This window comes from Astyanax mexicanus, chromosome 8 (genome assembly GCF_023375975.1).
Source record: "Astyanax mexicanus isolate ESR-SI-001 chromosome 8, AstMex3_surface, whole genome shotgun sequence".
Lineage (NCBI taxonomy): Eukaryota > Metazoa > Chordata > Actinopteri > Characiformes > Acestrorhamphidae > Astyanax > Astyanax mexicanus.
This window is the reverse complement of record NC_064415.1, coordinates 32,017,016-32,042,589: the sequence shown is the minus strand read 5'-3', so window position 1 is coordinate 32,042,589 and position 25,574 is coordinate 32,017,016. Positions and strand designations below refer to the sequence as shown.

The following is a 25,574-nucleotide window of genomic DNA, read 5'->3' as shown; positions in this document are numbered from 1 at the left end:
AATAAATAAATAAATAAATTGGCTTAACAAGGCAATAACAAGGCAATAACGTCCTCACGCAATGCAAAATGTGCCCCGCCAGACAGAGCTGTTCAGCTTTTAAAACTTTCACATCAAACCTGCGAAAGCATGTGGTAATAAATATGTTTTTCATTAAACAATCTGCATAAATGTTAAAAAAAACATGTAAAAATCAGTTAAAGCATAGCAATGGCAAGTTAAAAAATAATAATGAACTGTAAAACTATGAAATTACAGTTTATAGTCACATATATGATCATATCCTTTTAACAGTAAAGAAAAAAAAATGGATCACAGAAACCTATTCCACTTGTTCTTTAAAATGTTTAATTTATTCATAAACATTTAATTTCATGATTGTTTTTTACGTTTTTTACATCAAATAATTAAAAGTAACTATGTAACTTTTACTCAAATTAAATTGAGTACTTTTTTTTACTTATACTCGAGTACATTTTTAGATGGGTACTTTTACTTTTACTTGAGTAGAATTTTAGCAAAGTAAAGGTACTTTTACTTAATTACAATTTTTCTGTACTTTTTCCACCACCTCTTGGTGTTTCTGACTCTTTTGGCTCTTTATGCAGGCCAGACGCACGACAGGCACATGCAGATACCAAACACACAGTTTATTACTAAAGGGAATGTACTTACAGGGATAGTTGGAGACAGACAGGGTCAGGAAATAAAATGGCAGCAATAGTAAACAACATACCAAGGAGAAAGCAGGCAGAAAGTGTCATACACAGGATATCCAAACAAGAGAAGGGCTAGGCAAAAAGAGTCATAAACAGGAAAAGACAAGAGAGTAGACCAAAAATACAAAAACAGGTCAGTAACAAAAGAGCAATATACAAAATAAATGATTAGTAGAAGCGCTATGATTAGAAGAAGTGCTAGAAACTATGTTCAATACCGGGCGAGGAGCTACTGAAAACAAGGGGTATATATACTAGCAGGACCAGGTGTGGGTAATCACGGCGAGTTAGAGCACATTAGCACCACATTATCATTATCAGTCCGGAAGGTCTGGTGTAGGTGCATGCTGGGAGTTGGAGTCTTTAGTGTGTGTATCAGAGTTTATAGCAGGCAGACTGACATTGCCAGGACTGACATTCACTGTATTAAAGCAATGAAAGCAATCCCAAAAATGTTTCTTGATGCAAATGTAAAATTTAATTTAGTACAACATTCTGAACTAAAATAAAATGTTTACTTGTCTACGATGCAAATTGTGCTTATATTTTCCATGCTGTCTCATCTTATTCTAATTAAGGGTAATATTAACTAAACATGTTCCAAACATTTTGAAACTGGAACAGGGTTCTAGTTATAAAAGCTTTAGAATCATTTAATAAGTTCTATATTTATGCCCATTTTAATGAGTGATTTGAGCCCACTCCAACATCATGTTTTGATACCCAATGATACCCAAAATCACACTAAAAAAGTTAGAAATGTTACAAATGAATTCTAAAAAAAAATCAACTTCTGTTGCTTTTTAAATAGGCAGTCACATCTCAAAATAACTTAAATGTTACATTAATTACATAAACCATTTTTTTGCTGTGTTGTTAAATATTATTATAAGAGCAGCAGTTAGCTGGAACTGTTATTCTATTTTTTTTCTTTATTTTTAAACCTGTTATAGACAAATTGTTCAATGATGAACTAGCTCTTTTTTACAAAGAGGCAGACAATGTGGACGAGGTGAGTGACAGGCTGTGTGGTGAATGAGGTGAGTGACTGACTGAGACTGTGTGAGTTAAATTCAGTGATTTCTGTTCGTGTCACACTGAAGACACATTTATATTTACAGTGCCCTCCATAATTATTGGCACCCCTGGTTAAGATGTGTTCTTTAGCTTCTCATAAATTGAGTTTTGTTTAAAATAATATAGGACCACGATGGGAAAAAAAAGTAAAGTCCAACCTTTAACTCAAGTAAATTTTAAGGGGGAAATAAAATCCCTGACTAAGAAATAATTATTCTTCATAAAATCACCTGTTCCACAATTATTGGCACCCCTAACAATTCTTAGGAAATAAATTTAATAAAAGTATTTCTGTCACTTCTACAGTAGTTTACGAAGTTGATCAGAGTATGTAGGAACATTTAATTAGTAATTCACAACTTCCTGTTTCCCTGGGGTATAAATATGACGTGACACAGAGGCCATTTATCTTCAACATGGGAAAGACAAAGGAACATACCATTCAAGTGAGGCAGATGTGTGTTGACCTTCACAAGTCAGGCAATGGCTACAAGAAAATCGCTACTCGCCTACACCTGTCCATATCTACTGTCAGAGGAATTATTAAGAAGTTTAAAACAACTGGAACAGTGGTAAACAAGCCTGGACGAGGACGCAAGTTTATTTTGCCACCACGCACAGTGAGGAGGATGATAAGAGAAATAAAAAGTTCTCCAAAGCTCACTGTTACAGAATTGCAACAAATGGTAGCTTCTTGGGGTCACAAAGTCTCCAAAACAACCATCAGGCGCTATCTACATGCCAACAAGCTGTTTGGGAGGCATGCACGGAAGAAACCATTTCTCACTCACATTCATAAACGCAAACGTTTGGAGTTTGCTAAGCGGTACTGGGACTTCAACTGGGACCGTGTGCTTTGGTCAGATGAAACAAAGATAGAGCTTTTTGGCAACAAATGCTCTAAGTGGGTCTGGCGTAACACAAGAGCTGAGTATGCAGAAAAGCACCTCATGCCCACTGTGAAATACGGCGGGGGATCAGTGATGCTGTGGGCCTGTTTCTCTTCTAAAGGCCCTGGGAACCTTGTTAGGGTGCATGGCATCATGAATGCTCTAAAATACCAGGACATTTTAAAACAAAATCTGGTGGCTTCTGCCCGAAAGCTGAAGATGGGTCGTCACTGGGTCTTTCAGCAAGATAATGACCCTAAACATGTGGCCAAATCTACACAGAAATGGTTCACCGCACACAGAATCAAGCTCCTCCCATGGCCATCTCAGTCCCCAGACCTCAACCCCATTGAAAACCTGTGGGGTGAGCTGAAGAGGAGAGTGCAGAGGAGAGGACCCAGGTCGTTGGATGATTTAGAGAGAATGTGCAAAGAGGAATGGTCAAAGATCCCTCTTTCTGTATTCTCCCATCTTGTGAAACATTACAGGAGAAGATTAGGTGCTGTTTTGTTGGCAAAAGGGGGTTGTACAAAGTATTAACATCAGGGGTGCTAACAATTGTGGCACACATGATTTGATGTTAAATAATTATTTCTTAATGTGGGATTTTTTTCCTACTGAATAAATTCACTTGAGTTAAAGGTTGTATTTTACTCTTTTTTCCCATCGTGGTCCTATATTATTTTGAACAAAACTCAATTTATGAGAAGCTAAAGAACACATCTTAACCAGGGGTGCCAATAATTATGGAGGGCACTGTATAATTCCGTCAGTCAGTGGTGGCTTTGCGTACGTGCAGTTCATTTACAGCGGTTGGTGGAGCGATGTCTATGTGTGCCCTGAGTGTAAGACTGACTGCACTGTGAGTGTTGTGGGCGGGACTGTCATTATGAGCCTGACCTCACCCATTAACTGGCTGTTTTCAGGCTGTTTGAACACTACAACACTAAAGGAGCATAAACCTATTATTTAAATTAAAATAATGTTTAAGAACAGCTACACACAGCGCTGCAAGTCAAAAGTGCTTAGTTTTACTTAAATATAAATTCTTCAGAGAGCTTTATCAGAGATTCATCAGTTCATCCTCCCGCTTGTCCCCGTGTCCTGCGTCTTTTCTTGTGTTTTTCAACCCGGTGTCTCCGCTCTACACGACGGCCCGTTAAGCGACTGAGCACGGCTACTTCACTGCGACCTCTCCGCAGCGCACACCAGTCCGGTGAGCGACTAAAGTGCAGCTACTTCACTCCGACCTCTTCGCAGCGCACGCCGGTCCAGCGATCGACTAAAGTGCGGCTACTTCACTGCGACCTCTCCGTGGCGCACACCGGTCCGGCGAGGGACTGAAGGAACGTGACGGACCGTGAGGCGCCACGCGCTGCCGCTGTTGTTCTGAAATCCGACTCCCCGCAGAATTCGACTCCGCTTCACGCAGAATTTCGCACAACACCGCCCTCTGTAAAACTGCTCAAATGGAAACAGCATTTATAAATAAATTAACAAACACTAAACGAAGGGCATTCTATCTGTAACTTCAGTTAGTTAGTTTTATAAACACAGTACAATTTCAGTTAGTTGCCGTTTTGTTTCTTTTAGTTACTGTTTCTATTAGTTTCAGACTGTTTGCCATGCGGTTGACTCGTATTTATGCCCGCTCTCCCTTTCCTCGCCCTTCTTGGCAGCAGACAGAGGCGGCGCTGCTCACCCAGAAATCTGAGTATCTATTTCTTGTGTCAAGAATCAGAACATTGCAACATGACGTGTTTTTACTGACTTGGGTAACATCGCATGTTAATTCTTTAAAAAAAACAACAACCTGAAAACCATTTATTTGGATGAGTAAAGCTCTTACATTTATTTACAGTAAACTTAGATTTCCATAATTTTGACTGAAATGGCCTATAATAGAGGCCACCATGTTAACTTAGCAACAAGCGCAGCAACAGCGCAGCTACAGGCAGAGCAGCAATGGAACTATTTTAACTTGTGGAGTGTTTATAACCAAACTGATCATATTTTCCTGTTCTCTTTAACTCAAAATCTTTTAATAAACAGTGATAATGGAACTGTGGTATAATCGCAATAATACACTCAATATGTGTGCTGTAACGTGTAATATTGGCACTGTGGCACAGCAGTATTACACAATATTACATGTTATAGCACAAACATTGAGTGTAGTATTGCTTCATTAGACTGCACCTTATCAGCAGTTTAGCTTAAACAAAAGGAGTATATTTTATTGCTGGGTCAGATCGAGATCGAATCATGTTCTCACCGCAAGCAAACCACTCCAGAGTTAATTTGGGAGCAAACCAAGACCACCTCCACTAGTAGGTCTTGGTTTGGTTGTTTTGATCTGTACCAGAATGCAATTACTGTTTTTACACCTGCTTAATGGAAACACACCAAGGATACAAACAAACCAGAGTTCATTTTAACCAAAGAGTGGTGGTGTGAAAACACTCTAACAGAATTAGTATATATCTTTTGCACAATTGAACACTGTGCTAAAGATCGCTAAAATAGGGCACTAAGGGTTAAAAGGCCATGTCAATTTGCGTAAGGTTTAGATGGACTATTAGCTGGAGGTTCAGATGAAAACTATTTTGCTACTATCAACACCAAACTCATCATTCTTACCATCAATACTGTGACTATAATAGCAGACCTGAGGAAGAGCATTTATGGATCATTGTTGTGTTTATCTTCCTCAATAAAGTTATACTTTTGTATTATACAGCATATTGTTGATCTCTTATCCTATTGCTGAATTCCTGTTATATACTATAGCTGCTTTGTTTAATGTCAGTTGTAAAATGTGCTACAGATAAAAAAAAGTATATATATATATATATATATATATATATATATATATATATATATATATATATATATATAAAGTTGACTTGACATTGGCTGAATCTGTAACCCAGCACAAGTCACACTTTTCCGCCAGTTGACGTGAGTGGGCTGGGCCTCAACTCAGCTTCCTGTAATGGAAACCAATCCACTTTCAGCAAAGGATTATAAAGGTCATGGTGCAGTTTAAAACTAGAGTAATGCTCTGATATAAGCTCATTTTGATGGTTTAACATCGTCTTTCAGAACCAGCAAGTAAGAAAGCGTGTAGTATATAGAATTCATTTAGCAGGTTTTGGGCTGCAACTATATTTTAGTTATATAGTTTTCTTGTTTGCTTATTGTAGTGTTTCTATTCAACAGTGTAAATTAATAGTGATTTTTTTTAGTAAAGAAAGTAAGACAAATAGCTTGAAGACTTTCTTGAAGATCAAACTACAATGATTGTCTTTTGTGGACTTATTTTGCTTTTATCAATGTCAGGTAAGTTGTACTCAAATTCTTCTCAGTGTTTATTTATTTATTATATTTTAAATATTTAAAACACTTTTCTTTTTTTTAGGTGGCGCCTCTAAGATTAACATCTCATGTCTAAACAGTAAAAAGTACGTTCAGAATGGGGAAAATGTTAGTCTGAATTGCTGGTTTTCATCTGATGATGTGGAGGTGACTGCATGGTTTAAACAGACTCCAGGAGAAAAGCCTCTTCTGATTGCCTCGGCTTATCGTTTATCTGCAGCTCTTTATCATAATGAGTTTGATAAAAGCGGCCGTTTTACTGCAGTAACAGAGCAAAACACTTTTACTCTGAACATCTCAAATACAGAAGCATCAGATTCAGCTACGTATTTCTGTGCAGCTGCATATTATACACATATGGCATTATCAGATTATACAGTTTTAGTCCTCAAAGGTAAGAACTAATCTACAATACAATTTAATCTATTTTAAAATTAAATGTTTTGATATTGTAACACTACATCTAAACAATCACTAAATTACATTTTATTCCATTATTTAGAAACACCATCGAGTCTCTACACTGTTTTCCAGCCTCCCGTATCAGATCCAGTCCAACTGGGAGGAGATACAACTCTGCAGTGTTCAATACTCACAGATAACTCTGCAGGAGATCACAGTGTGTACTGGTTCAGACACGGATCAGGAGAATCTGATTCAGGAATCATCTTCACTCATGGAAACAGGAGTGATCACTGTAAGAAAAGCTCTGAGACTGTTTCTCCTACACAGAGCTGTATCTACAAACTCCCCAAGAACAACCTCAGCCTCTCTGATGCTGGAACTTACTACTGTGCTGTAGCTGCATGTGGACACATCATCTTTGGGAATGGAACTAAACTGGACTTAACTGGAGGTAAGATCAGATATTTTAATTTAAAAAAAAAAAATATATATATATATATATATATAGAATATCTGAAACAGAGTAAAGGTTTATTCTTTTTTTACGATAACATTTTTTTGGATGGTCCATTAATGATGAAATGTATCTATTAAATGCAACTAAAAGTAAAAAAAAAATAAAATAAAATAACCTCTTAACATTTTAGGATTATATTTAGGGCTAGATTTAAGGTTTAGGTTAAGATTTGAGTTATGCTTAGGGTTAAGTTTGGGGTTAAATGGATGGTTTGTGTTCTTAAGAAAATAATTTACATTCAACTTAGATTTAAGCTGCATTAAATATTCATGCAATTAAATGTTAGTTGATGATGAGCATCCATGAGGCATATATAATAAACCAAATAAAGTAATATTTTTTTTTATTTATGTTGTGTCACAGTGTTAAGAAATTCTGTCATTGCCTGTCAGCAAATAATAAAATAGATTTATTTTACCTCATGAGATTCAATATTATTTGTATTTTTATGGTCTATATAATTATCCTTGTGGTTTTTACCATGATAGCTGACATCTTTATAATTGTAACAGGTATTGATATAACAATACATTTTTAACTGATTATTTATTATAAACTTTTATAATCTAAATAATAACGCTATGAAACGTTGTTATAAACTATTTAAAATCCATGTATAAGGGTAGTTATATCAATTAAACAGACTATAATAGACTATTAATGAAATTCAGGTCAGGGGATTCAGGGGTAAGGTTTTTTAATTTAATCATTTTAATCAGTTATCGATATTTTGAATCATCTACAAATTTGCTGTCTTTTCATAATTACAATATTATGTTTAGCTATCTATGTTCTTAGGTTTTCATTAAAAAAAAAACAGAAATACAATTTTTTACTTTTTTCAATTAATGATCAATATTATTTGTGTTTTTTTAATAGAGAAAAGTAATCTGGACCCAACATTTATTGCTTTGGCAACATCGAACATCCTGTCCATATTTATGATTTTATTTTTGTGCAAAAAGTTACACAACACTCATCATAAAGGTAGGTTTTACGCATGAGACTGATATGATTGTTCAGTTTATGATGCTTATAAATGTATATAAAATATTTTTCTGCAACACAAACTGAATCCTTTTTCTTTTGTTTTGTTTTTTCTATATTTTTGTGTTATTCATTTGTTAAAGATTCTGCTGAAGGTCGAGCTCAAGTACACCAGGTGATTATTTCATGTTTTATTTATTTATTTAAAACTACAGAAACACTGTCCCGGTAAGCAATAGTTGTGCTGCTAAACAAAAATTAGATAAATAGATTTTGTGTGCATTATAATATTTCTTCATTTCATAGATATAATGCATTTAAAGTAAAAATATATATTAATTATCTGTAATTGTCAGTAAATTTCCTTTTTTTTAACATGTTAATTTTTTTGTGGTCAGACTGAAGAAACTGGAGATCTGAACTACGCAGCTCTCAGCTTTACTCAGCCTCCCTCCTCAAGAAGAAGCAGAACAAAGAACAGCGATGATCAGTCTGTGTACTCACAAGTGAAGAGCCATCAATAAAATCATAATTAATATAAAAATTTTACTATTTTACCATATCATTGTAACTGCTCTGTAAACAGTATTCATTTCATAAATATTCATACTGTATATAGTGAACAATCAGTAACTGCCTTTCTGTATTTATCAGTGTTTTTATATATAATTTCTTTATATAAATATGATTACTGTCATCTACAGAATATTTAGGTCTATATGTTATTTTTGATTGTATCTTGCATCTGCATGTTCATTGGTGTTTCTGACTCTTTAGGCTCTTTATGCAACATGACACGACATGAAAGGCACATGCAGATGATTAGTAGAAGCGCTATGATTAGAAGAAGCGCTAAAAACTATGTTCGATACGGGCGAGGAGCTGCTGAAAACAAGGGGTATATATACTAGCAGGATGAGGTGTGGGTAATCACAGCTAGTTAGAACACATTAGCACCACATTATCTTTATCAGTCCGGAAGGTCTGGTGTAGGTGCATGCTGGGAGTTGGAGTCTTTAGTGTGTGTATCAGAGTTTATGGCAGGCAGATTGACATTTACTGTAATGAAGCAATGAAAGCATCTTGATGTTTCTTGATGCAAATGTAAAATTTAATTTAGTACTACATTCTGAACTAAAATAAAATGTTTTTATGATGCAAATTGTTCTATGCTGTCTCATCTTATTCTAATTAAGGGTAATATTAACTAAACATGTTCCAAACATTTTGAAACTGGAACAGGTATCTAGTTATAAAAACTTTAGAATAATTTAATAAGTTCTATATTTAAGCCCATTTTAATGAGTGGTTTGAGCCCACTCCAACATCATGTTTTGATACCCAATGAGATTTAATCTCGTTGTAAAAGGTTTATAAAAGGTTTCCTCTTGTCTTTCTCTTTGTTCTTTTAGCATTGGAAGATATAAATAGAAACAACATTACCAGTTACCAGCGATCCTGCTTTCCTTCATTGACAAAACAACTGCTTTTAGATGATGGAGGCTATTTAAGGCTCAAAACTCCAAAAACTGCTGGGAACACCAAAACAACCATTCTAAATAATCTATTAGAAGAACTGTGTACACTTGTTAATTACAGTACACACATTATTAAACCTTTCTGACAAGCTATGATATCAAGATGAACTGATTAAATCTTGAATAGTAGCTGATAGAGGTGTGCCAAAAAATCGATTCACATAAGAATCTTGATTCTCATTTACTACGATTCAGAATCGATTTAAAATGTCCCAAAATCGATTCTGAGGGGCGGGTTTTAGACTGATTTTGGGCTGGGTATTTTTGTTGGACCTGGCAACCCTGGGGATAGGGCTTGTCCCTTCAAACGGAGATCTTCCAGACACACACAGAGCGTAGGTGTTTGAGAATCACCGGTAAGATGGCAGAACAAGCACTATATTACCTTAGATTAACGTGTAGTTTCAATGTTTTATGGCAGAATGCTTCATAACAAGCATAAAAAAGATCGCTAGTAGTTAGTTTCAGTAACTGTTAGCTAGCTAACTAGCTAACTTTCCAGTTCCACCTTAAATAACGCTACAGGTGGCAGCGGGCTGCAGCATTTAAGGCGGAACGGAAAAATAACAATAAGCTAATCAGAGCTCATTTCAGCTCCTCATCACAGAGGAATTAAGGAATGGACAATATGAATTAATTTCTCCACCTCCTGCCCCCTTTCTGAAGAAATACAACGACCTTAAATTAACTAGTTAATCAGCAGCTGCTCCTGAACTTTAGCGCTCCACTGCTATCATCACATCAGCCCAGCAGCGTCACCTACACACCACCGCTAGTAGCCTGGTAATAAAGCAGTGTTATTTATTATTTATTTATTGTTCATTAACGTCATTGTGATATCCCAGTGATTTCTCTGTCACTGAGGACCCACATTCCTGCACATTTTATTGTTTTTGTAACACATTACCTGCTCCAGGACCAGTGTATATTATGGAGGGTTTTTTTTCAATAAGATTCATAAGCCAGAAGCAGAAATTTTTATAATTCAAATCGTTTTGAATCAAAAATCGATTTTGAATCGAATCGTGGCCCCCAAAATCGGAATCGAATCGAATCGTGAGATAGTAAACGATTCCCACCCCTAGTAGCTGACACTGTTAGAGGTTTAATGTCAGGATAAAAATACCTGGATGACTAGCAGCTGCCACTAACAGTGGTCACTAACCCACTGGCAGCTTCTACTGGCTGAGTTGAAGTCTATGTATAATCACCACAATTTCAGCAAAGTAATAAATCAGAAGCTAGGTATAAAAAATTTTGGCCACCCCTGATCATTTTTATGATTTTCCTTTTTAAATCATTGTTTGTTCAGATCACTATTTTCAGTTAAATATATCATATAGCAGATAAACTCCTTTTTCATACAACTGTGATCAAGGGTCCTTTCTCTGCATTGTTGGTATAATTAGTGTTGCCAACTCGTAGTAAGGAAAGTAGCCGACTGTCCTAGAAGTCTAAATGACGTCTTCGCCTAATTTGCACAATACATGTTTTTGTAGCTGTAAAGGATAAACGTTGTGGGAGAGAAAAATATGAGAAAAAAATCACACTAAAAAAAGTTAGAAATGTTACAAATGAATTTAAAAAAATTAACAACTGTTGCTTTTTAAATAGGCAATCACTTCTCAAAACAACTGAATTGTTACATTAATTACATAAATAAATTTTTTGCCGTGTTGTTAAATATTATTATAAGAGCACCGGAACTGTTATTCTATTTTTTTTTTTTTTTAATCCTGTTATAGACAAACTGTTGGACTGTGAATGAGGTGAGTGACAGGCTACATGGTGAACGAGGTGAGTGACTGACTGCGACCTGTCCGCGGAGCACGCCGGTCTGGAGAGCGACTAAAGAGCGGCTACTTCACTGCGACCTCCTCGCGGCGCACGCCGGTCGAGCGAGTGACTAAAGTGCGGCTACTTCACTGCGACCTCTCCACGGTGCACGCCAATCCGGCGAGCGACTGAAGGCACGTGACGGACCGTGAGGCGCCACGCGCTGCCGCTGTTGTGCTGAAATCCGACTCCGCTTCACGCAGAATTTCGCACAACACCGCCCAATGTAAAACTGCTCGAGTGGAAACAGCGTTTATAAAAAAATTAACAAACACTAAACGAAGGGCATTCTATCTGTAATTTCAGTTCGTTTTAGTTAGTGTTGTAAACACACAGTACAGTTCCAGTCACTTAACGTTTTTTTCTTTTAATTACCGTTTCTATTAGTTTCAGACTGTCTGCGCTGGGATTACATCACGTGTTAAGCCATGCGGTTGCCTCATGTTTACGCCCGCTCCCCCTCCCTCTCGCTCCCCCTTTCCTCGCCCTTCTTGACAGCAGACAGAGGCGGCGCTGCTCACCCAGAACACTGAGTATCTATTTGTTGTGTCAAGAATCAGAACATTGCGACATGTTTTTACTGACTTGGGTAACATTGCACGTCCCGCGATGACGATGCTTAAACGATATGTATCGTGCAGCCCAACTAGAGGGTCTGAAAAGTCTCTAAATATAGCGACAAAGTCGCTAAGTTGGCAACACTGGGTATAAGGTTTGTGAGTGCTCAAAACTCATGCATTACATAATACATTAACACCAAACCAAGATACAAATGATAAAAAATCTGTTGAACATTTTGTTCAGATTATTCACAGACTTTTGGTCTCAAAGTTGCTGTTGGAGAAAAACTGTACAGTTCTGGTGTGTCAATGGAACATGCAGCGCAGATGTCCTTGTAGTAAACGGAGATGCACAACCACGAGTAGTGAATGCAGCACATGCAGCGTTCAGTGTGAAACTGCTTAGCATGGACAGCAGAGACAGTGTTTATTGATAGCTGTGGTAATTAGCATTATCTGGTTAATATATCAGATTATACCACAGTTAGTTCTGACCCTGCAATGTGATTGGCTAACAGCCATTTAATGAGTGACATTATTAGACAGTAATGAATCAGAATCACTTTTTTTTCACCAAGTATGTTACAAATACAAGGAATATGGCTTGGTGAGAGCAACACATGTTTGACATGTAACAGTTACACAGACTATTGACAAACATTACACTATGAAAGAAGGTGCAATACACAATAAATAGTATAAGAAAATAGTTAAAAGTGCTCAAGGAATAAAGAGCACTGAAAAGCAATAGAAGCAAAGAGAAAAATAAAAAGTTGGTTTATGTTAAATATTGTTTAAAGAAAGGTGCAGATGATGTTTACATTAAGGAAGAGAAGAACATCTGAACAGCTGTTCAAAAAAGCAAAGTGTAAGTGAACAAATTGTGAAACCAGTCAGTACAGTTATATTTTTATATTATACAAAATATTGTCTAAAAATAATCTCTAGTCATATTACTGGATTCTTTTAATATACTGTAGCTGCTTTGTTAAAGTGTCACTTGTAAAATGTGCTATAGACAAAAATATTGTAAGGGCTGGTGCCCGATCGAGGCATTCTCCGGGGCATTGGAGGGGCGCCAGGCCAGCGCCGAGGGTTGATTGGCTAATTACCAACACCTGCTTTGAACACCTTATTAGCAGCGCCAATCAGCCACTCGGCGCTGGATCTTTGAAGCTCGTGAGAGCGAATCTATGCCGGTTTTCCGAGCGAGCCCCGGCTCTTTATTTCTTCCCTTCGTTGTTTCCCTTCGAGTTTGGTGGAGCTGTGTACAGCAGTGAGCTTCACAGCCTCCATCTCCCTGTCTCTAGTCTGGTGGAGCAGAGCAGTGTGCTCTCATCTGCCGCCCGCCTCTCTCGAGTCTTTGTGTGTGTGTGTGTGTGGGTGTAGCAGAGACGAGGCACGCAGTTTGCTCACCTTCTCTCTTTCCCTCGCTGTTTCTCCCTTCTCTGGTGAAACAGCACTTAATCCATAAGCACATTAGTTCAGTTTTGTTTTCCTTGGAAGCCCTTTTGTTTAGTTAATCCTTCACCTCGTGACATAAGAGGTAGCTCCGCTTCCGGCAATCCTTGTTTACATTTTCTCCCCCTCACTCACGCTAGGCGTGGCTTTTGTTTTCCATCCGTTTTTACTCTCCGCCCGTTTTCGTTGCTCCGCCCCTTCGGCGGAAGCTCTTAAACGGTGAATGCGCTCTTTGCACAACTACTTCCGCATTCTCATCAGTGCTGCTCGAGCGTTTCCTGTTTGGATTTAGTAAAATACACTCGCTATGGCATTATTTTCAGCTGGTGTTTACAAGAGCTTCTAAAAATTAACCTCAACGTCGAGGAGACCAGTAAAGCCTACCACTAGAAATGCACCTTGCTAGGTGCATTACTGATAGTTGTTAGTTTCTTCTGTTATCAAATGGAAGTCTAATAAAATGCTAGTAATAATAATAATTCTAACTATAATGATCATTATAAAAATAATTATACAAATGCTAGCTATAATAATAATAATAATAATAATAATAATGAAAATAATATCTAGCTATAATAATAATAATAATAGTAAAAATAATAATATGTAGCAATAATAATAATAGTAAAAATAATATCTAGCTATAATAATAATAATAATAATAATAATGCTAGCTATAATAATAGTAAAAAATAAGAATACAAATGCTACCTATAATAATAATAATAATAATAATAATAATAATGCTAGCTATAATAATAATAATGATAATAGTATCTAGCTATAATAATAATAAAAATGCCAGCTATAATAATAATAATAATAATAATAATAATAATATCTAGCTATAATTATAATAATAAAAATGCCAGCTATAATAATAATATCTAGCTATAATAATAATACTAATGCCAGCTATAATAATAATAATAATAATAATAATAATATCTAACTATAATAAAAATGCTAGGTGGTGGATCATTCAGGCAAGTACCTTTAGCTGATCTCCTATCCCAAACACGTGGAGCCTGGGTGCTGTCACGTTAATTATTCCATATTCCAATTATTCCAAGCAGTGGCACTGCATGCTTTGCCAGTCGTCTCCAAGCTTCTGACGTTTTTGGTTTAACCAGGTAGTCTGGTATTAAATGTTTGCTACAGACCTTTCATACAGCGAAATGGTAAAGTGGTGCCGACTGATGTTCATTAGCCGCTGTTTATTAAATCACTCTGAGCAGGGAAGCTATGAAAGCCTAAAGCTTCCATAAAACTTAGTCGACGCCGTGCAAAAAGGAACAAAGCAGTGCTTAAAACGGCTTGAAAACTTCACGCTGGATACTCATTTTGACCTCTCGCTAGTAAAAAATGTACGTTTTGCCTATACAGGCGAATGTAAACAATACAACCGGAAACGTCCGAGCCGTATTATTTGAAAACGGAAATGCGTCAGAGCCGTGAGTGCAAGGAGCCCATTTACACTGCTCCGTCGCGACAACGCACATGGTCGCACTACCCCCCTCCAACCGGTCGCATGTGGGCGTGACAAAGGCGTTCCCTGCGTCGTCCAATTAAATCGTTTTAATAAATGGGAAATACTTTTTATATAAGCTATTGTTATTTCCAATAATTAATAAATATAAATGTGTCTTTATAGATATAAATGTTTGAATGAGCTTCATTACACTGTCTAGTGAGCAGTATATAAGCTGACAACAGCAAACTTTTCCAATTAAATTACATATTAATATTTTAAAAACCCACCAGAGACTCCAACAATCACAGCAGCCTTTCTCCTCGCTGACAGAGTCCCTGTGAATCAGCAGGGATTTTATAAAGAACAGGGAAGCCTGAAACTTTTCTTCCAGGCTTCTCTGGACGCTTGAAAGCAGAACTAAAATGTTTTCATGCGCTGCGCTGAGGACGCGTTACAGGCCAACACTTGCTCTCTGATTGGACAGACGCATCGCGTTGGACGGATTCATTTGCATAAAGTTGAGCCGAGCTCAACATTTCATCGCATCGCATCCACTCGCTGGTGCAGCAGCTAAAGCATTGGGCTGCGACCGTGACAGCCTGGGTTCAATCCCCACGTGGAGCGGGGTTTAATAATAAGATTTATATATTTATAATATTACTATATATCCTATTAATACAATAATATATATTAACAATATATAATAATAATAATTATTATTATTATTATTATTATTATTATTATTATTATTTTCCTTTCTCTTGGGTTTACCTGCTTTGAGATCTACTGTTCTGCCATTGGGTTCTACAACTCTCTGGGCTGGAGTGCCACCTACCTGTAGCACTCCACCCCATTATATATAAAAAAAATATATTGACTTGACTTTGGCTGAATCTGTAACCCTGCTGTAACAAGTCACACATTTCCGCCTGCTGACGTGAGTGGGTTGGGCCTCAACTCAGCTTCCTGTAATGGAATCCAATCCACTTTCAGCATAGGATTACAAAGGTCATGGTGCAGTTTAAAACTACAGTAATGCTCTGATATAAGCTCATTTTGATGGTTTAACATCGTCTTTCAGAACCAGCAAGTAAATAAGTGTATATAGAATTCATTTTGCAGGTTTTGGGCTGCAACTATATTTTAGTTGTATAGTTTTCTGGTTGTTTGCTTATTGCAGTGTTTCTATTCTATAGTGTAAATTAATACTGTTTTTTAGTAAAGAAAGGAAGAAAATTTGCATGAAGACTTTCTTGAAGAAAAAAATACAATGGTTGTCTTTTTTGGACTTATTTTGCTTTTAACAATGTCAGGTAAGTTTTTTGTACGTATGTTTTTCTCAGCGTTCATTTATTATATTTTATTTATTTTTAAAACATGTTTTTTTCTTTTCAGGTGGCGCCTCTAAGATTAACATCTCATGTCTAAATGGTAAAAAGTACGTTCAGAATGGGGAAAATGTTAGTCTGAATTGCTGGTTTTCATCTGATGATGTGGAGGTGACTGCATGGTTCAAACAGACTCCAGGAGAAAAGCCTCTTCTGATTGCCTCGGCTTATCGTTTATCTGCAGCCGTTTATCATAACGGGTTTGATAAAAGCGGCCGTTTTACTGCAGTAACAGAGAAAGACATCTTTACTCTGAACATCTCAAATACAGAAGCATCAGATTCAGCTACGTACTTCTGTGCAGCTGCATATTATACAGATATCGCTCTGTTAGACTGCACAGTTGTAGTCCTTAAAGGTAAATACTAATCTACAATACAATTTAATCTATTTTAAAATTAAATGTTTTGATATTGTAACACTGCATCTAAACAATCACTAAATTACATTTTATTCATTATGTAGATGCACCATCACGTCTCTGCATTGTTCTCCAGCCTCCCGTATCAGATCCAGTTCAACTGGGAGGAGATACAACTCTGCAGTGTTCAATACTCACAGATAACTCTGCAGGAGATCACAGTGTGTACTGGTTCAGACACGGATCAGGAGAATCTGATCCAGGAATCATCTTCACTCATGGAAACAGGAGTGATCAGTGTAAGAAAAGCTCTGAGACTGTTTCTCCTACACAGAGCTGTATCTACAAACTCCCCAAGAACAACCTCAGCCTCTCTGATGCTGGAACTTACTACTGTGCTGTAGCTGCATGTGGACACATCTTCTTTGGGAATGGAACTAAACTGGACTTAACTGGAGGTAAGATCAAATATTTTATTTTTTATCTAAAAAAGTTACCTCAAGCCCAACTCAAGTTAAGTTTTCTTAGAATATCTGAAACAGAGTAAAGGTTTATTCATTTTTTATGATAACACTTTTTTTTGGATGGTCTATTAAATGCAACTAAATGTAAAAAATAAAAATAACCTCTTAATATTTATGAATTATATTTAGGGTTAGATTTAAGGTTTAGGTTAAGGTTTGAGTTATGCTTAGGGTTAAGTTTGGGGTTAAATTTAAGGTTCATGTTCTTAAGAAAATAATTTACATTCAACTCAGAGTTAAGCTGCATTAAATATTCACGCAATTAAATGTTAGTTGACGATGAGCATCCATGAGGCATATAAAATAAACCAAATAAAGTAATATTTTTTTTTATTTATGTTGTGTCACAGTGTTAAGAAATTCTGTCATTGCCTGTCAGCAAATAATTCAATTTATTTATTTTACCTCATTAGATTCAATATTATTAGTATTTTTATGGTCTATATAATTATCCTTGTGGTTTTTACCATGATAGCTGACATCTTTATAATTGTAACAGGTATTGATACAACAATACATTTTAACTGATTATTTATTATAAACTTTTGTAATCTAAATAATAACGGTAACAAATGTTGTTATAAACTATTTAAAATCCATGTATAAGGGTAGTTATATCAATTAAATAGACTATAATAGACTAGTAATGAAATTCAGGACAGGGTGTTTAAGGGTTAGGTTTCAAATCAGGAACACTAATAATTTATCATTTTAATAATCAGTTAACGATATTTTGAACATCATCTACAAAAGTTGCTGTCTTTTCATAATTAAAATATTAAGTTTAGCTATCTATGTTCTTAGGTTTTCATAAAAAAAAAAAAAAAAACAAACAAACAGAAATACAATTTTTTACTTATATTTTTAGAGCCGTTTGCATTTCAGGAATCCCACAATAGGCTAAATATGTATATTTTTTCAATTAATGATCAACATTATTTGTGTTTTTTTTATTAGAGAAAAGTAATCTGGACCCAACTATTATTGCTTTGGCAACATCGAACATCCTGTCCATATTTATGATTTTATTTTTGTGCAAAAAGTTACACAACACTCATCATAAAGGTAGGTTTTACACATAAGACTGATATAACTGTTCAGTTTTGATGTTTATATAAAGTATACAAAATATTTTGTGCAACACAAACTGAATCCTTTTTCTTTTGTTTTGTTTTTTTCTATATTTTTGTGTTATTCATTTGTTAAAGATTCTGCTGAAGGTCGAGCTCAAGTACACCAGGTGATTATTTCATGTTTTATTTATTTATTTATTTTAAACTACAGAAACACTGTCCCGGTAAGCAATAGTTGTGCTGCTAAACAAAAATTAGATAAATAGGTTTTGTGTGCATTATAATATTTCTTCATTTCATAGATATAATGCATTTAAAGTAAAAAAATATATATCAATTATCTGTAATTGTCAGTAAATTTCCTGTTTTTAACATGTTAATTTTTTTGTGGTGTCTGTCAGACTGAAGAAACTGGAGATCTGAACTACGCAGCTCTCAGCTTTACTCAGCCTCCCTCCTCAAGAAGAAGCAGAACAAAGAACAGCGATGATCAGTCTGTGTACTCACAAGTGAAGAGCCATCAATAAAATCATAATTAATATAAAAGTTTTACCATTTTACCATATCATTGTAACTGCTCTGTAAACAGTATTCATTTCATAAATATTCACACTGTATATAGTGAACAATCAGTAACTGCCTTTCTGTATTTATCAGTGTTTATATATATATATTTTTTTTATTTATCTAAATATAATTACTGTCATATCTACAGAATATTTAGGTCTATATGTTATTTTCAGAGGTGGAAAGTAATGAATTACATTTACTCAAGTTACTGTAATTGAGTAGGTTTTATGAGTAATTTGTCATTTTAAAGTAGTTTTAAAAATAGGTTATTTTACTTTTACTCAAGTACATTTTGACACAAGTAATTCACTTTGCTACATTGGAAAACTACCAATTACTGAGTAAAAAATAAAATGTTGGAAAAAAAACCCCAATTGTCTGAATTAAAAAAATAAATAAATAAATTGGCTTAACAAGGCAATAACAAGGCAATAACGTCCTCACGCAATGCAAAATGTGCCCCGCCAGACAGAGCTGTTCAGCTTTTAAAACTTTCACATCAAACCTGAGAAAGCATGTGGTGGTAATTATTTTTTATCATTAAACAATCTGCTTAAATGTAAAAAAAACATGTAAAAATCAGTTAAAGCATAGCAATGGCAAGTTAAAAAATAATAATGAACTGTAAAAGTATAAAACTACTATTCTATAGTCACCTATATTACCATAACCTTTTAACAGTAAAGAAAAAAAATGGATTATAGAAACCTATTCCACTTGTTCTTTAAAATGTTTTATGGGATGGTCTGAACAAATACTGCCTGAAAGGTCCAAATTATTATGTGGAATAATAGTTCATTAAAAACTATTTAATTTAGGATTTGTTTTTACTTTTTTACATCAAATAATTAAAAGTAACTATGGAACTTTCACTCAAAGTACATTTCAAATTGAGTACTTTTTTTGCTTTTACTCGAGTAGATTTTTAGATGGGTACTTTTACTTTTACTTGAGTAGAATTTTAGCAAAGTAAAGGTACTTTTACTTAATTACAATTTTTCAGTACTTTTTCCACCTCTGGTTATTTTTGATTGTATCTTGCATCTGCATGGTCATTGGTGTTTCTGACTCTTCATGCAGTCCAGACACACAGATAACACACAGTTTATTACTAAAGGGAATGTACTTACATGGATAGTTGGAGACAGACAGGGTCAGTAAACAAAATGGCAGCAATAGTAAACAACATACCAAGGAGAAAGCAGGCACAAAGTGTCATACACAGGATATCCAAACAAGAGAAGGGCTAGGCAAAAACAGGAAAAGGCAAGAGAGTAGACAAAAAAAAAAACAGGTCAGTAACAAAAGAGCAATACACAAAAGCAATGATTAGTAGAAGCACTATGATTAGCAGAAGCACTAGAAACTAGGTTCAATACCGGGCGAGGAGCTACTGAAAACAAGGGGTATATATACTAGCAGGACCAGGTGTGGGTAATCACGGCGAGTTAGAGCACATTAGCACCACATTATCAGCAGAGTCCGCAAGGTCTGGTGTAGGTGCATGCTGGGAGTCTTTAGTGTGTGTATCAGAGTTTATGGCAGGCAGACTGACATTGCCAGGACTGACATTCACTGTATTAAAGCAATGAAAGCAATCCCAAAAATGTTTTTTGATGCAAATGTAAAATTTTATTTAGTACTACATTCTAAACTAAAATAAAATGTTTACTTGTCTACGATGCAAATTGTGCTTGTATTTTCTATGCTGTCTCATCTTATACTACTTAAAGCAGCACTTGGTAAGATTTCCTTGATTTTTGATCTTTTTAAAGAAGTAAAATTACTGCTTGAAACTCACTGCAGCACTGTCTCTGAGCTCAAACCAGACTCTGTAAGTTTTCCGAGGCGGCCGCGACCAACGCTCTGCGACCTGCTTTCTGAGTTCTAACAGTTCTACAAGGACTACTGGTTCATTCTTTACAAACTAACATACAGATACTCTGGCAGAAGCTGGAAAGAGACCAAATATGTCTGTGAAAGCCAGAAAACGAGAAAGAGAAACTAATCTGCCTGAAACACTTATTACACTCTACAACTGTAGGGGGAGCCCACAAGCACAAAATCTCAATCCTACCTAGTGGAGCTTTAAGGGTAATATTAACTAAACATGTTCCAAACATTTTGAAACTGGAACAGGTATCTAGTTATAAAAGCTTTAGAATAATTTAATAAGTTCTATATTTATACTCATTATTATAAGTGGTTTGAGCCCACTGCAACATGTTTTGATACCCAATGAGATTTAATCTCGTTGTAAAAGGTTTATAAAAGTTTTCCTCTTGTCTTTCTCTTTGTTCTTTTAACATTGGAAGATATAAATAGAAACAACATTACCAGTTACCAGCGATCCTGCTTTCCTTCACTGACAAAACAAATGCTTTTAGATGATGGAGGCTATTTAAGGCTCAAAACTCCAAAAACTGCTGGGAACACCAAAACAACCATTCTAAAAAATCTATTAGAAGAACTGTGTACACTTGTTAATTACAGTACACACATTATTAAACCTTTCTGACAAGCTATGATATCAAGATGAACTGATTAAATCTTGAATATTAATTGACACTGTTAGAGGTTTAATGTCAGGATAAAAATACCTGGATGACTAGCAGCTGCCACTAACAGTGGTCACTAACCCACTGGCAGCTTCTACTGGCTGAGTGGAAGTCTATGTATAATCACCACAATTTCAGCAAAGTTATAAATTAAAAGCTAGGTATGAAAACGTTTGGGCACCCCTGATCATTTTCATGATTTTCCTTTTAAATCATTGTTTGTTCAGATCACTATTTTCAGTTAAATATATCATATAGCAGATAAACTACTTTTTCATACCACTGTGATCAAGGGTCCTTTCTCTGCATTGTTGGTATAATTAGTGTTGCCATCTCATAGTAAGGAAAGGCTGTCCTAAAAAGCGCTAGAAGTCGCTAAATGACGTCTTTGTCTAATTTGCATAATACATGTTTTTGAAGCTGTAAAGGATTAATGTTGTGGGAGAGAAAAAAAGTGAGAAAAAATCGCACTAAAAAAAGTTCGAAATGTTACAAATGAATTCTAAAAAAATAACAACTTCTGTGGCTTTTTAAATAGGCAGTCACTTCTCAAAATAACTTAAAATAACTTAATTGTTACATTAATTACATAAATCAGTTTTTTGCCTGTTGTTGAATATTATTATAAGAGCAGCAGTTAGCCGGAACTATTATTCTATTTTTTTTCTTTATTTTTAAACATGTTGTTTAAACATTTAAATTGTTCAATGATGAACTAGCTCTTTGGACACTGTGGAGGAGGTGAGTGACAGGCTACGAGGTGAATGAGTGACTGAGACTGTGTGAGTTAAATTCAGTGATTTCTGTTCGTGTCACACTGAAGACACATTTATATTTATAATTCATGCTCTGTAAATACAGGTTTATGCTACACACAGCACTGCAAGTCTAATTATTAATTCTTCAGAGAGCTTTATCAGAGATTTATCAGTTCATCCTCCCGCTTGGGGTGTTCTGGTCCCCGCGTCCCACGTCTTTTCCTGTGTGTTTCACCCCAGAGTCTCTGCTCTACACATCGGCCCAGTAAGCGACTGAGCGCTGCTACTTCACTGTGACCTCTCTGCAGTGCACGCCGGTCCAGCGAGCGACTAAAGTGCGGCTGGAAGTCTTTAACCCACTTCCACAGCTAGAACTAGAGAAAATTATCTCCTCTTCAAACAGCATAACCTGCACACTTGATGCAGTCCCCACAAAATTACTAATACAGGTAGAGCCAGATATAATTAAACCTCTGTTAATGATAGTAAACTCATCGCTCACCCTAGGTCATGTACCCATAGCCTTTAAAACAGCTGTAATTAAACCTCTGCTCAAGAAACGAAATCTTGATCCTAGCGTACTGTCTAACTATTGACCTATTTCAAACTTACCGTTTATTTCTAAGATTTAAAAAAAAGGTGTAGCCCAACAACTTTGCTCTTACCTGCAAAGAAACCAGATCTATGAAAAATTTCGAACTGGATTTAGGCCCCATCATAGTACCAAGACAGCTTTAGTTAAAATAACAAACAATCTACTTACAGCTGCCGACCAAGGCTGTGCTTCCCTACTGGTACTTTTGGATCTGAGCGCAGCCTTTGATACAATAGATCATACTATCCTTTAAAAAGATTAGAGAACATGGTTGGTGTAACTGGAACTGCCTTATCATGGTTTAAATCATACTTAAACGATCGCTATCAGTTTGTGAGGATTAATGATATGTCTTCCAGTTATACCAAGGTAAGATATGGAATTCCACAAGGCTCTATATTAGGACCGTTATTATTTACATTATATATGCTCCCACTGGGCAAAGTTATTAGAAAACATGACGTAGATTTTCATTGTTATGCGGATGACACGCAGCTCTTCATATCAGCCAAACCTGATGACAGAGTGAGATTAAAGAAAATGGAGGATTGTGTAAAAGATGTAAAATCATGGATGTCGCACAACTTCCTCCTATTAAATAGTGAAAAAGCAGAAGTTCTCCTATTAGGCTCCAAAGCTGCTAGAAATAAATTAGCAGACTTAATGTTAAATCTGGCCGACTTCTCCGTCACACCTGGTTCAGCAGCTAAAAACCTTGGAGTTAATATAGATTCAGATCTAGCATTAGATAAACACATATCTATTCATATCGTAACATTGCCAGGCTAAGAAATGCCCTATCACTGCATGGCGCAGAAAATTTAGTACATGCCTTCATTACCTCAAGGCTAGATTATTGTAATGCGCTACTGTCTGGATGTTCCAGCGGTTAATTAAATAAACTTCAGCTAGTTCAAAATGCTGCAGCCAGGGTCCTTACTAAAACTAGAAAATTTGACCATATTAGTCCAGTCCTGTCAGCACTGCACTGGCTTCCAGTCAAATTCCGCATAGACTATAAAATTTTCCTGTTAACGTATAAAGCCCTACACGGGCTCGCTCCTGAGTATTTGCGAGACCTCATCTCCTATTATAAACTAACATGATTACTTAGATCTAAAATTCAGAGGAGCTCTGCAGGAGGAAGAGCTTTCTCTTATAAAGCGCCTCAACTCTGGAATAATCTCCCCGAATATGTTCGGGACTCAGACACAGTCTCAATCTTTAAGTCTAGACTAAAAACATACTTGTTTAGTTTAGCTTTTGGTCATTAATGTTTCTCCCTTTAGATAAGGGTGCAGATTCAGGGGTTCATGGACAGAGGGAATTGTGGTAAACTGAGATGCTGGTGCTGTTGTTCTCCCACTGCACACGGTCACTCACGGTTTGTGGATGGTGGAGTGGGTGGATGCTGGTGTTTCAGGGAGCCTCCATGTCTATGTTACCTTCTGGCTCTCTCCCTTTAGTTAGGCTGTTTTATTTAGATCTGCCGGAGTCATTAGCCACACTCTGATACTGTTTTATATTCTCTGTTCTACATAAATCCAGTCAAAACTAATTCCATCTCTCTGCCTTCCTCCGAGTTACTGACTGCCCACCTGTCTGACCCGATACCGATGGATGTTGGACCCTCAGGCTCTCGCGTCTCCTGTCCGGCCAGACTGATGGAAGTTTCTGAAGTCAGCTCTTCTCCACCACCCACCACAGATCAGCTGCTCATCTTCTATCTCACTCTCCACTACTGATTACATCCAAGCCATTAGTGGCGCTGCTATACTCCTGAATATATCAAACCTATGTGGATGTATAAAAGACTTTTTAAATTTTTATTTAAAAGCCGTTTGACCAGTGGTTGGATGGTCCCCCCTTAAATGTGAGTCTTGGTCCTCCAAAGGTTTCTTCCTCCTCCTGCAGCTCTGAGGTAGTTTTTCCTTGCCTCCGTGCTCACTGGTTCTGTATTCTGTATTTTGTATGTTTAATATTTTGCCTGATTCTTTGTCCTGTGATCACATTTCTGTTAAGCTGCTTTGTGCCAACACCAGTTGTAAAAAGCGCTATACAAATATATTTGGTTTAATTTTATTTGATACTTCACTGCGACCTCCCTGCAGCGCACGTCGGTCTGGCGAGCGACTAAAGTATATGTCTTTTGCGTATTTCAAGCTGCGCAAAGCGTTTGTACCAAAAAATGCACACACCATCATGTGCCAAATCCAGCTGCACGATGTGCAATTGAACACTGTGCCCTCAAAGGGTTATAAGGACCATTTCAATTTGCATGAGGATTAGATGGACTATTAGCTGGAGGTTTAGATGAAAACTATATCAACATCACACTCATCATTCTTACTATCAATACTGTAATAGCAGACCTGAGGAAGAGCATTTATGTATCATTGTTGTGTTCAGCTTGCCCAATATACGTATATAATACAGTTATACTTTTATATTATACAGCATATTGTTGATCTCTTATCCTATTGCTGAATTCCTGTTATATACTATAGCTGCTTTGTTACAATGTCAGTTGTAAAATGTGCTAAAGATAAAATATATATATATATTTTATATATATTTAAATATATATATATAAACTTGACTTGACATTGGCTGAATCTGTAACCCAGCAAAAGTCACACATTTCTGCCAGTTGACGTGAGAGGGTTTGGCCTGAACTCAGCTTCCTGTAATGGAAACCAATCCACTTTTAGCATAGAATTACAAAGGTCATGGTGCAGTTTAAAACTAGAGTAATGCTCTGATATAAGCTCATTATGATGGTTTAACATTGTCTTTCAGAACCAGCAAATAAGAAAGCGTATAGTATATAGAATTCATTTAGCAGGTTTTGGGCTGCAACTATATTTTAGTTACATTGTTTTCTTGTTGTTTGCTTATTGCAGTG

At 36.1% G+C, this 25,574-nt stretch overlaps 1 protein-coding gene and 1 long non-coding RNA gene across 2 annotated transcripts in view; both read left to right on the top strand.

Moving 5' to 3' along the window:
- Positions 1–25,574, top strand: part of LOC111190124 (uncharacterized) — a 137,373-nt gene that overhangs the window by 80,962 nt on the left and 30,837 nt on the right. The window lies entirely within an intron of this gene.
- LOC125803992 (uncharacterized) lies at positions 7,895–8,603 on the top strand. The gene is made up of 3 exons (XR_007440476.1): positions 7,895–7,973; positions 8,117–8,148; positions 8,372–8,603. It is a non-coding gene; the product is annotated as an uncharacterized LOC125803992 (long non-coding RNA).